The sequence below is a fragment of the Pinus tabuliformis genome, chromosome 6, assembly GCF_031772625.1.
Source record: "Pinus tabuliformis cultivar Carrire ecotype Pingquan chromosome 6, CPIR1, whole genome shotgun sequence".
Lineage (NCBI taxonomy): Eukaryota > Viridiplantae > Streptophyta > Pinopsida > Pinales > Pinaceae > Pinus > Pinus tabuliformis.
Window position 1 is genome coordinate 1,987,757,937 of NC_142292.1, and position 12,965 is coordinate 1,987,770,901.

A 12,965-nucleotide genomic window follows, 5' to 3' on the forward strand; every position below is an offset into this window, starting at 1 on the left:
CTTTTCAACTATGAAAATCCTAGCTACTAAGGGAAAAGAAAGACACCATCTTTTCTCAAAGAGCATTCAACACACTCTAATGCACTTTTCCTAAATCAATCATGCAAACTATCAAAATGAAAATGCACAATGTAGGTGTTTGTTTTCCGCTCTCTTAGTATTGATGCCTAAAAAGAAAGCTTTTTGTACAACTTTGAATTTGCTTTTAAATGACCAATACAAACAAGTTTACTTTTTCGAAATCAGAAATGGTAGGATAGAATACAACACTTTACGATTTTCGAAATGAACACTTGTTTCGAAACTTAAAAGAGACAAACTCAAACCAAAAGCAAAAGTAAATGTATAATCAACTGTAATCAGCCAATGAACTCTCTCCTAAGATCACAATCAACATATATGAATTAAGGGCTACAGGACGATTATTTCACTCTTGCAAAGGAAAACTGCAAATAACGCCACAAACACATAAAAACACTCACAGTCTTTTTGTACAAAAGGAGACGGAATTTAAGCAGAGAAAAGGAGTTATCAGACTGGTACCTATGCTGGTTACAAGCTGCAAAAATCAGAGATCAAAACAAGGCAAAACATAGCAAAGAAAGCACAAGGCCTAACTGGATCAGCGCACCCTCATTACAGGGGTTTTTACATTCAGCGCAGGTAGCCTTCACGGGACCTGCGTTGAAATGCAGAACCTCTTCACAGGGTCTGCGCTGAAGGAGAAACGAGAGTTTCTCACTAGGTTCTGGGTCACAGTTTGCTGATTAATCTACGGTTTCAAGCCAAATAAAAGCAACAAGCAAGGTATAATCAAAGGGATGCTTTGAGGGAGTACTAAGATCTATCACAAAGGATCATCAAATCATTTGTGAGTCCATTGTTCAGATCATAGACAAATCCAGTGATTGGATCAAAGCAGCAGCTGTCTACTTTGCATCTGAGAATAGCAGATGCAGTTCAATTGTTGCTGTTGAGTCTATGAAACAAACAATGATGGAAACACAAATAAAATGACTAAACAGATCTCCCCAGTGGAGTCGTCAATTTTGTGTGGGGAAAAATGCCTATGCAGGACGATCTTATCCACCTAAGGTGTGACAGTGCCTTAGCAAAAAACAGAAACAGCTACTCTAGTATTTTTCCTTTATGAATTAAGAATGAAGAGAGATGGATGGACTAACTGGTGTCTTCCGTTTGTCCTTCGATCCGGTTTTTCTTCTCTTTGAGAGTTCCCAGCTACTTGCCTTCTCGCTCGCCCAGCTTCAACAGGTCTCTGCAAGATCACAAGAAGAGAACACTACACAAATACATAGATTCATATTCATAACTAGTTCAGGATTAGAAATAAACTAAACATACTAATGCAATCATACATCAAAGATACATCAGTATATAGGAAAAACCAAGATAGCTTTATTGATGAATAACAAGGTTCAGGAAGAGATACAACCTAGAGGGCTCCAATCCAGCATCTCCTTCCCAGCAAATGGAATTCCTATCTTCACCCCCTTCAAAGCATTAAGCACCCAATGATTCCAATCTCAAACCAACAGCAATTCTTTGCAATAACAAAATTCCAGCCTGTAGATCTCATGGAGGAGAGATCCATATATAAATGTTTAGAGAGAGGATGAGTCAGCTTGAGATCTGACTAGTGTCCTCTCCCTCTGTCAGTTCTTGATTCCACTTGGAGGTTCTTGCTTCCACTTGGAGATTCGGAACCTCTTACTCATCATAGTCGAATTCACTGAGGCAAGTGTCATTGAGGAAGATTCTGGAAGCTTCCTGGGTCTTGACACCTTGCTGAATGAACTTGCCATTTGTCAACTCTCGCTCAGCGCACCCTGGTAGTGCTTCTACCTGCGTTGTAGTGCAGGTAGCCAGTGTTGACTTTGCATTTCAGCGCAGACAGCTAGTGGAGCCACTGAATTGATCCTGAATTGACTTGTTTTTGAGCGGTTTCTGGTATAGAACTTCTGTGAATTGATGTGGTTTGTTGGCCTTGTTCCTCTGGGGGTAGGAACAACATGTTTAGGGACTTTGGATCCCTTAGATTATGGAAATTTCATGCTTATAGCTGTGAGGCACAAAAATTTCTATAACACCTCCAGATCACGCTAAGTGCAAGAGGAGAGCATACTTTGAGAGGTTATCAATTTTCCTTCCTTGAAATTTTTTTTTTTTAAGAAATTGGATGGTCCTTTTGCCTTTTTCTTTCTTCTGTTTCTTGTCTTTAGCTCTATCTTGTTCTTCTTTTTGGCCAGTTTCTTGAGTTTCTATAGTATGGGAGTCTTAGACTGTAGTGCTCTTTTCTCTCCTCCTACTTTTTCTTGGTGTCCTCGGTGTGCTACTTCCAGAGGACTCATATGGCTCTTGGAAGTAGTTTCTTATCAAGAATTGCTCCCATGTATCTTTGTTTTTCCTTAAGTGGTTTTCAATAAGAATTTTTATAAGTCCATGATGGTATAGATGAGTTCTATATTGCCTATGTGTTTTTGGACTGTAATGCTCATCTTCTTCAAACTCAAGAGCAAGAAATAAGGCAAATTAAGAGTCTAATTTTCTAAGAAATTCATCAACAGTCTAGCATGGTACATAGACATCGAACCGAAGTGTCCTTCACAGGTGACAAATTTTTGGATAACTAATAGTATGCTAGCTCATTCTTCCTTTAATGCATGAACAGGAATTCCTTTAGTAAACACGGTGGTGTCCATACCTGGGTTTCTTAGCATGATTCTCCATGCCTATTCATCCACGCTTTTATTTTTGAACCATCTCTCACCCTCCTGAGGTAAGCCTGTAGCAACTGCTACCGTTGTTTCGGTCACTGTGAGCTTCAAATCTCCAATCTCCACTTTCTGACCATCAAATGGCCGTGCAAAAGCTTTGGTTACTTCTTTGTTATAGCCTTTAAACCTTTGAATGAACCGTAAGCATTTAGATTTCTTCAATAAATCCTTGGCTTGAGGGTAACCTTCTAGATATTTTGGTCCTTCTGGCTCTGCCCTGAGTAGTTTTCCCATTTCTTTCCCTGTTTCAAATTTCAACTGAGGATACAATTGCGTATGAGGATTTTAGCAGAGGACATTAGCTCGGTTGCAGGGTTTATGGTAAAAGGTAATGGCTGCAATCGATAGCAGGTAACGGGAATGCTTTGAATTACAGGCGGAACTGAGGATAGACAATAGTGAATGGGTTTACAAACTGAAGTGCGTGTATATGAAAGGAAGGTCTTAAATGAAATGGTAAGTGACCGGTAGTGGAGGCGAGATTTTTTTTTTTTGAATTAACGGCTGCGTACAGGAGATCACATGTTTTAATAGATAGCTGCGGAAAATACGGTGAAGAAGAGCCGTAAGGAGATTGGTCACATCTCATGAGCGCAGCTGGCGAATGAAAGTGCAGTTAACTTGATTTTATACCCGAAAAACCCATCATGAGACCGTTAAGAAATGAATGCTTGGTGTATGGAGTAATGTCGTGGGATAGGAGTGGGTAATGGAGCTATCATATCGAATCATTGCACATAGTATAACTCTTCATGGTTTGATAACTATGCATAATCATGACTTTAATTGTTATTTGATAAAAAAAATTGCTCATACCTTTGGAAACTTTGTCATTTATTGCCCATAGCTTTTAACCAACTGTTCTTTCTTGATGTCTTGGAGATGCTCCATGTCTTCATGGTATTTTCTCACTTACACCTCCATTTTCATGATTTTTTTACTAACATTTTGACTGTGAATTTGAAAAACAGAGTGGTGGTGGCTGCGGAAATCGTTTCTGGCTGCGAAAACTTTTTCTGGCTGCAGAAACTACTTCCAACTGCGGAAACTGGGACAACACCCACTTAGTTGAACAAATGTGGTTAGAAAAGAACTAACTGAGTGAAAATAGTTCTGAAATGAACTTTTATTGATGAAATGAGTGGAATGAAATGAAAATGAAGTGGAGTGAAGTGAAGAGAAAATGTGAATGAGATGGAGATGAAGTGGAATGGAAAATGAGGTGGAGTGAAGATGGAAAGAGAAGGAGAGGAGATTTTTGTTTTTTGAAAATATAGTGTCAAGTGTCCTTGATTTTCACTCCATATTTTCTGTATAAGACTGCCAATCTATGATTGGTTTTCAAGCTTATACAATTTTTTTTATTTTTTTTTTAACTGAAAGAATCAAAGGCTAGGCTGGTGGGGAAGAAGGATTCTTCTCCACCAGCCTTATTGCCGAATTCTCTTGGAACATCTTGACAAATTCTTCTTTTGAGAGTGGCTTATGATAAATTTTCAATCGGTGGCCATTTACAAGAAAAGAAATCTGAAATTCATCAATGGTCTTGACTCTTACTGCTCCATTATTAAAGACTTTTTCAATTTCATATGGCCGAATCCAATGGGTCTGAAATTTACCTTTAAAGTCTTTGAACTTGGAATCAAACAGTAATGTCCAATCTCCCTCTTGAAACTTTCTCTCTTTGATGTATCTGTCATGCCATTTAGCTCTTTGATGTTGAACTAGATCAGTCTTTAAAATTGCTTCTTGTCTAATCTCATCTAGCTTTTTTAGCTGCTCCATTCTGTGTTTTTGGGCTTCTGATAGATTCATCCCCAACTGGACTGCCATCTTGAAAGTCTTGACTTAAAACTCAATGGGGAGCAGGACTTCTTTTCCATAAACAATTTCATAAGGAGAATGTCATGTTGTATTCCTTCATGTAGTTCTGTAGGCCCATAACGCTTCAGGAAGCCTTTCTGCCCAATCTTTTCTGTGTAGATGAACAGTTTTGGTGATGATGCTATCAAGAAATTTGTTTGTAGACTCCACCTGGCCATTTGCTTGTGGATGATAAGGAGTAGATTTTCTATGCTTGATTTTATATTCTTCCATCAGCTTCTCCATCAAGTTAGATGTAAATTGACTTCCCTGATCTGTCACAATTTCTCTTGGGACACCAAAACGAGTAAAAATATCCTCAAAAAGAAATTGAACATCTGAATTTTCAGTGGCAAAAGGCAATGCTTTAGCTTCTACCCATTTAGTAACATAATCAGTGCATACCAATACATATTTTTTATGTTTAGATGGTGGATTAATAGGTCCAATAAAATCTAAAGCCCATTTTTTAAAGGGTTCGATGAGTACCTGTGGTTCTAATGGCATTTCATTTGAAAGAGTCGGTCTCCCAACTCTTCGGCCGCTGTCACACCTTCTGACATATTGTTTTGCATCTTTGAAAAGGGAAGGCCAATAATATCCTAAAGAAAGGATTTTATAGGCCATCCTTTTGTCAGCAAAGTGTCCACCGCATGATTCATCATGACATGCCTTAAGGATGTCAGGCATTTCATCTTCCCGAACACATCTTCTGATCACACAATCTAGCCCTGTTTTAAACAATTCATTAGAAATCCATGAATAACTTGAACTCTCCTGAATAATTTTTCTTTTTTCGTCAGGAAATAGATGCGGAGGTAGCTTTCCTGTAGCCAAATAGTTAGCAATATCTGCATACCAAGGAGTCTTAGTAGTTATTGCAAATAAATACTCATTTGGAAACTTATCCTCTACAGGAGAATCTTCATTAGTATTTTGGATTCTAGACAAGAAATCAGCTACTGTATTTTGTTTCCTTGGTCCATCCAACACAGTAATATTTAATTCTTGTAAAAGTAAGAGCCATCTTGTAACTCTGCCATTAGTAACAGGTTTATTTATGAGATATCTAATTGCAGAATGATTAGTATGGACAAAAGTTTCATAGCCAGTTATATAGTGTCTAAACTTATTGATTGCATGAACAACAGCTAAGAACTCTTTCTCAGTCACAGTATAGTTTAACTCAGTGGGAGTCAAATTTTTACTGGTGTAGTAAATGGCATAAGGAACTAAATCCTTTTGTCCCAACACAGCTCCTAGAGCTGTATCTGAAGCATCTGTGGAAATATGGAAAGGAAGTTTCCAATTTGGCCCTCTCAAAATGGGTGTTTCAGATATTCTTGTTTTCAAAGTTTCAAATGCAGATTGACAATCAGGATCCCATTTGAATTCACAGTCTTTTGTAAGTAATTTGAAGAGTGGAGATGCTATTTTGGTGAAGTTTCCAATAAATCTTCTATAGTATCTAGTAAATCCAAGAAAACTTCTAACATCTTTTTAACAATTTAGAATAGGCAACTTGGAGATGACTTCAACTTTTGATCTATCAACTTTAATCCCATCCCCTGAAATATGATGTCCTAAAACAATCGCTTCAGTAAACATCATAAAGATTTTTTCATGACTTAATGATAGGTTTGTTTCTTTACATCTTATAAGGACTTTTTCCAAATTCTCTAATGTCTCTTCAAACGAATTACCATAAACTGTAAAATCATCCATATAAACCTCTACACAATCATGGATTAGATCGGAAAAGATTCCTAGTACTGCCCTTTGAAATGTTGCGGGTGCATTACATAATCCAAAAGGAAGTACTCGGTAAGAAAAATTTCCCCATGGGCAGGTAAATGTGGTCTTGTCCTAATCTTCAGGTGCTACCTGAATCTGATTGTAGCCACTAAAACCATCCAAAAATGAAAAATACTTTTTGCCTGCTAAAGTATCTAATACCTGATTGATAAAGGGTAAAGGAAAGTGATCCTTCAAAGTTGCTTTGTTCAATTCTCTGTAATCAATGCATACCCTCCATTTACCATTCTTTTTAGGTACTATAACCAAAGGAGAAACCCATCGGCTATCTGAAATTGGATAAATGAAGTTTACATTAAGTAGTTTTTGGAGCTCTTCTTTCACTATCTCCCTAAGGTTTGGATTCATCCTTCTCTGAGGTTGTCTGGTCGGTCTACTATTTTCCTCAATGTAGATGTGATGAATGCAAGTCTTAGGGTCAATACCTTTCATATCAGTATATTCCCATGCAAATGCAGTAGAATGTTTTTGCAAGATTTTGGTTAGTTCTTCCTGTTGTGATTTTTCCAAATTTTTGTTGATATTCAATGTTTTACCTGGAAAGATCTCAATGGCGGAACTACCAAACTCTTCCATAGAGAAAAGAGACATTTTTCTAGATGATAGATACTCAATGTCAGAATCTAACTGAAATTGTGTGTGGTCATATTCTGAAGATGTTTCAAATTTTTCTAATGTGTTCAGAATTTGAAAATCTTCACTAACTTCAGAAATGGTAAAGACAGGTTGTATAGCATCTTCATCATCAATCCAATCATTATCTCCTATTTTGTAATTGCTTTTGCTGGAGGATACAGATTGAATTTCTTTGTCGAATTACCATCATAAATATACATATCCCCAGACCTACAACTGATGAAAGCATCGGCTGTGGCTAGCCAAGGTCTTCCTAAGATGAGAAGGTGTCCTCCTAAATTACTCTTGGGGGTTAAAATCATGAAATCTACTAGATATTCCCAAGAGTCTAAGGAGACTGAAATGTCTTCTAATACACCATCTAGTTTAATAATTGATCGATCCGCAAGTTGCAGTAAAGTAGGTGTAAAAAGAAGATTAGGAAGTTTCAGTTGTTCCATAGTCTGTCTACTCATAATGTTGATAGCAGCCCCTAAATCAATGAAAGTATTTGGAATTTCTACCCCATTGATATGTGTTTTGACAATTGGACTACCGGGATCTACATACTTCTACATAGTAATTTTTCCCATCATGGTGTCTGCAATTTTCCCTACCAGGTGGATTCTTCTTGTATCTCTAGGTTTCCTTCCTGGTCTTTTAAGACTCAACTCCTTTATTGTTTTTGCTAGAATAGGAATCTCTCTAATGGCTTGTAACAAGGGAATCTTGATACAGCCATTCTTCAATTCATCTAGAAAATCATAGTCAGGTAACAAGATTTGTTTTTCCACCCCTTTGTCAATTTGTAATCTTTCAGGAAAAGGAGGTGTGGATGAAGATGCAGGTTGCTCAACTATAGGAGTTGTGGGGGTTATCTCTTTTTCTTTTTCTTTCTGCGTTTTTAGGTTTTGAAGAGATGCTTCAAAACCCTTATTGGCTTCAGAAATTCTTTGATTTTGGGCATCTATAGAAGGTTTATCTAAACCTCTACCATATCTGAGTTGTACATCATTGAGAGGAACAATCATATAGGTAGGAAATTGTTGACCTTCTACCATATAAGCATTTTGAGGGTTTTTATTATTGGGGTTTGGCACTGGCTGGGAAGGAAGTTGAATTGACTTCTATTGGAATGCAAGCAAGAGTTGAGAATTTGGGTTCTGTTGAGACGGTTGTTGTTGTTGAAATGGCAATGATAGTTGTGGATTTTGATTTGGAACTTGTGGAGCTTGTTGGTTTTGAAAAGATGGAGGATATTGATAAAATTGAGCAAATCTCCCATAAGGATTTTGCATGCCTTGTACCCATGATTGAAAAGGATTTTGAGGTTGGGACCAAGGTTGTTGCCAAGGATTCCAATTTGGTGGGGTTTGAAAGTTCATAGAGTAATTAAACCCTTGGTTTTTTTGCCCCTGCCAAGGTCTCCTTGCAACAAAACAGAGAGACTCAATTGTATTTGGATCTTCTTGGAAGACAGCTTTGAGCCCAGGAATTGAAGGACAATCCTTGGTCTCATGATTCTTTGAACAAATAGCACATGTTTCTACAACTTTTGCATCCAAGGGACATTCCCTGAGAGCATGTTTTTTTCTACATTTTGGGCAAAAGATGGCTAAAGCTTCAGCTTCTGCTTTCTGCATATTATGGATCTTAAGAGTGTCTAGTTGCTCCCTAAGACTCCCTAAGATATCAGTTTTGAATTCATCAAGCATATTGCCAATCTCATCCCTACTTACTGATCCAGTTGCAAATTTGTTTGCTCTGATGAGAGAAGGATCTCTAGGCCCTTTTCCAGTTTTAGATTTTCCTCTTGAGAGATGGACACACAGCTCTACTATATCATGAAGTGGAAGTTGAGATATGTCTCCTTTTCCCATCATGTTCAAAATATATATCCATTCATCTCTAATGGCTTTTAATAGAAGGGCTTTCAAAGTTTCCTCATCTAAGTTACTCATTTTTGCTCTTTTCAGATTGTATTGGAATCTTTCAAGTAAATCCTCCAAGTTTTCATCTTCTCTTTGTACCATTTTAAATACTTCATCTTTGTGGTTGGTAGGCATACAATAGTCCATGTATCTATCCATAAATGTGTGTTTCATATCATTCCAAGTCCTAATGGATTGAGTGGGTAATCCCATGAACCATTTCAAAGCAGCTCCTTTCAATGTTGAAGGAAACAGTTTGAGTTTTTTAGAGTCTTCCAGATAATCATAGGTTCGACACACGACCTCAAACTCAAATAGAAATGTTTCAGGATCTTCATTTCTTAACCTATGAAAGTTTGGGAGGACAAATGGTGAAATATTTTTCATTGTTGCTCGAGAATCCTCATCGACTTAGGAAATCCAAATGAGTTATCTCCATCCCTATTTCCCCCATTGTTACCTCTACCTCCTCCATTATTTCCTCCTCCCCCTCCTCTACCTCTACCAAATCCGTTAGCTCCCTCTTCTGTCATGGTAGTTTCCTCAGAGATTTCAGAGTCCTCTGGTTCCTCTACTAATGGCGAACGAGGAGGAATTTCTCCCTCTTCTTCCTCAGGTGATTCTACTTCTTCAATTACAATGTGTCTCCCTGTAGAAGGAAAGAAAGGATCTTTTCCTAATTCAGATTCGATGGATGGTGTGGAAGAGTCTCCTAACTCAAATACTGGCTCTTGAATTCTAGGAATCCTAGGGCTAAGAGTGTAGGTTGGAGATGATGGAGGTGTCTCTTGTCTATTCCTTGAAGTAGATGGAGTTGTGAAAATCGAACTCTTGGCTCTAGCTAAAAACCTTCCCCTAGAATCTCTTGCTCTATGCATATCATTTTTATTTTTCTTCAAGTCAGGCTAATAATTCTCTTTCGATCTTCCAGGTCACTCTAGATGCAAGAAGAGAGCATACTCAAGAAACTATTAAACCAATAACTTTCTCTTTTCTGATCCTCCAGGTCATGCTAAGTGCAAGAGGAGAACATACTTTGAGAGGTTATCAATTTTCCTTCCTTGAAATTTTTTTTTTTTTTTAAGAAATTGGCTACCTAGTTTCACTTCCCCAGCAACGGTGCCAAAATGTTTGGTCAATTTAGTGTGTTCTAAATTGCTAATTAAAATGTCAATCCGGGATTCATAAACTGACGAAGTGAAGTGTACTATATGTACAAGATAACCATTTTCTTAGTCTTTTGTCGTTTTTGAGTTTCTTTTAGTTTGTTTTTGGATTTATCTTTTATGGATTCCCTAGTGTGATGGCGGAATTGAAAGTTAAGTATGGATGGTAATGGTGATTTCTACAGTGATTTTCCAAACTTAAAAGTGTTCAAAAAGAAAGCTATAAACTAAGTATAATGAATATCAATTCTCAAGAGGAAGTAAATGTATCAAACAGTGAACTAATGACAATGGCCCAGTATCCTTACTGCTGTATGAAAAAGAAAGTAAAAACTGAACTTAAAGCAACTCAAAGACTGAAAGCAAACCAACTAAATCACACTACTTCAACCCCTGTTCTGATCCTTTACCCTTTAACTCAATCTGTCTTATGGGAAGAAATCATAAACAAACTGAGTAATATGATATCTAAATTGCATAAAAGGAAACTAATCACACTACTTCAACCCCTGTTCTGATCCTTTACCCTTCAACTCAATCTGTCTTATGGGAAGCAATTATGAACAAGCTGAGCAATATGATATTTAAATTGCAAGAAAGCAAACTAAATCATACTACAATAAGTAATATTTTGATTCCTTACTAATAGAGTCACTTGACTATAGAAAGGAAATCATAAACAAATGAGTAATATGATGTCTAAGTAGCAGAAAATAAATAAGCAAAACACAATTTGAAAAATGATAGTGTTGGAATTATACTTCAGGAAATGAAAATCAGCAGGAAGGACAAGATGATCTCATGTCAGTAGTTATCAAAAAAAATATGTAAATCTGCCCAGGCTACCTACAACAAAACCTGTAAAAGAAACACTGATCAGCTAACAGTTAGAAAAGAAACATAAAGGAAATATAGACAACAAATGATCATCAAAACAACACACTATATATACAAACAATAATTAAAAAACAGTAAATGAAAGCAAGTAAGAAACTATACAAAGCTCTGGTGTACAGGGGCCCTCTGCAACCTCGGCCAGTCAATCACTTAGTCACAAATCCGATTCAGAAAAACTATCTTCTCATGTATTTAAAGCAAAGTGAAATGCAGTACAGTGGGTGACAACAGTCGAAATTACAATACAAAAGCTAATCTCTTGAGTGTATATCAACGCGTTATTTATAAGAAAAAGATGTTGCAACTAATTCCTAGATTTATGTTGTTAAGAGACACGTAAATCTCCTTGAGCCGAGATCTAGCGTGATGGTCATGAATTCATGGAGTGGTAGCTGCTTGGTTCAGTTCATGGGCTGCTCTCCAGGTGTGCCAGTACCTCCGAAAACTATAGATCGTGCCACGCAAACCTTCATGTGGGCAAGACAGAGCCGTGCCACTGCAAAATTCTTCATTTGGCCCTTCCTTTGACCATCATTGACCGCGACTGTTTATGAGTGATTTGGCTGATCTAAGGGAATACACTCCATGTACACGTCACGTGTAGCTTACCCATGTGACTGATTTCTCCATTGGACACCTGTAGCATAGCCTTTAACAAAATGACTGCGGAAACTTGGGCTAGCTGCGGAAAGTGACAAGTTTCCGCAGCTGCTTGAACAAAAATCTAAATCAAACAACAGTGATAAACATAGTTAGGAAACCATTCCATAAGCTATTTTTAGACTATTATGCAACGATTTGACAGCTTGGTGGATGAAGTAAATGGAAAAAGAAGGTTGAAAGGGTATATAGGGAAGTGCAGGTTTGGGACTCAACAATACCATGTAGAAACTTTGAATAATATGACACATATTCACAGAGATTATCCTGATTATACACTTATAAGCGGAACATGCATAATACATAACCTCCTCTACATTGATCATCAATTTACAAAAGCAGAAACATTCACAGGCGTACATAGAAGCATCAATCACACATATCAACACAGTGTTTTCCCGGGGAAAGAATCTCGCTAAAAACCCCAACTATCTGTATATTATAGTGATTGAATCATGTAACAATACATAATACAATACTCTTCACAAGTACTCAGTACTATCTCCACATGCTACACACAATACAGCTCAGATATTATCTCCAAATCTCCTCCGCTGCTTGCCTGCCTCCACAGCTCAATACCTGCTCAAGAATGAATGAGAATGGTTTACCAAACTCGTATTTAACCTCCAAAGAATCACTCACACTGGGAAAGACGTGAGCAGAGGCTATAATACTTGGTATTGGCCAATTCATTATCATACTCAATCCCTTTGATTGTGCAAATCATCATGCACAACTATAGTCACAACTGATAGCAATCTGATCCTCTAACACATGTTCCTATTGAACTGAACATGCACTAACATGTAACTGAGTTAACTGATGTATTCTATAGTTGCATTATGAGTTAATAATTAGTTTAACCACTCATCATTAGTCTATTTGCAGTTAGACTAATTACAACTAGTTTAACCAAGTCAAACTGAACACAACTCCATTAACTCCACAATCAACTCCACCAAACTCAACTAATTGAGTTCTAACTGAAGTCATGCATGCAACAATTCAACTGACTCATAAGAAAAACGTATTTCCTTCTGACAGCTGCATGTGCCACATCTGTAGCTCAAACTGAAGTGCTCCAAAAGAATAAGATCAAGTTTATAGTCCAAATATTATTATGAGACAATAATATTTGACTTTTCTATTTTTGACAGCCAGTCTAAAAATAGACTTTGATCACTCTTGATGTGATCACTCCTACTGTGGTCGCTCCTGCT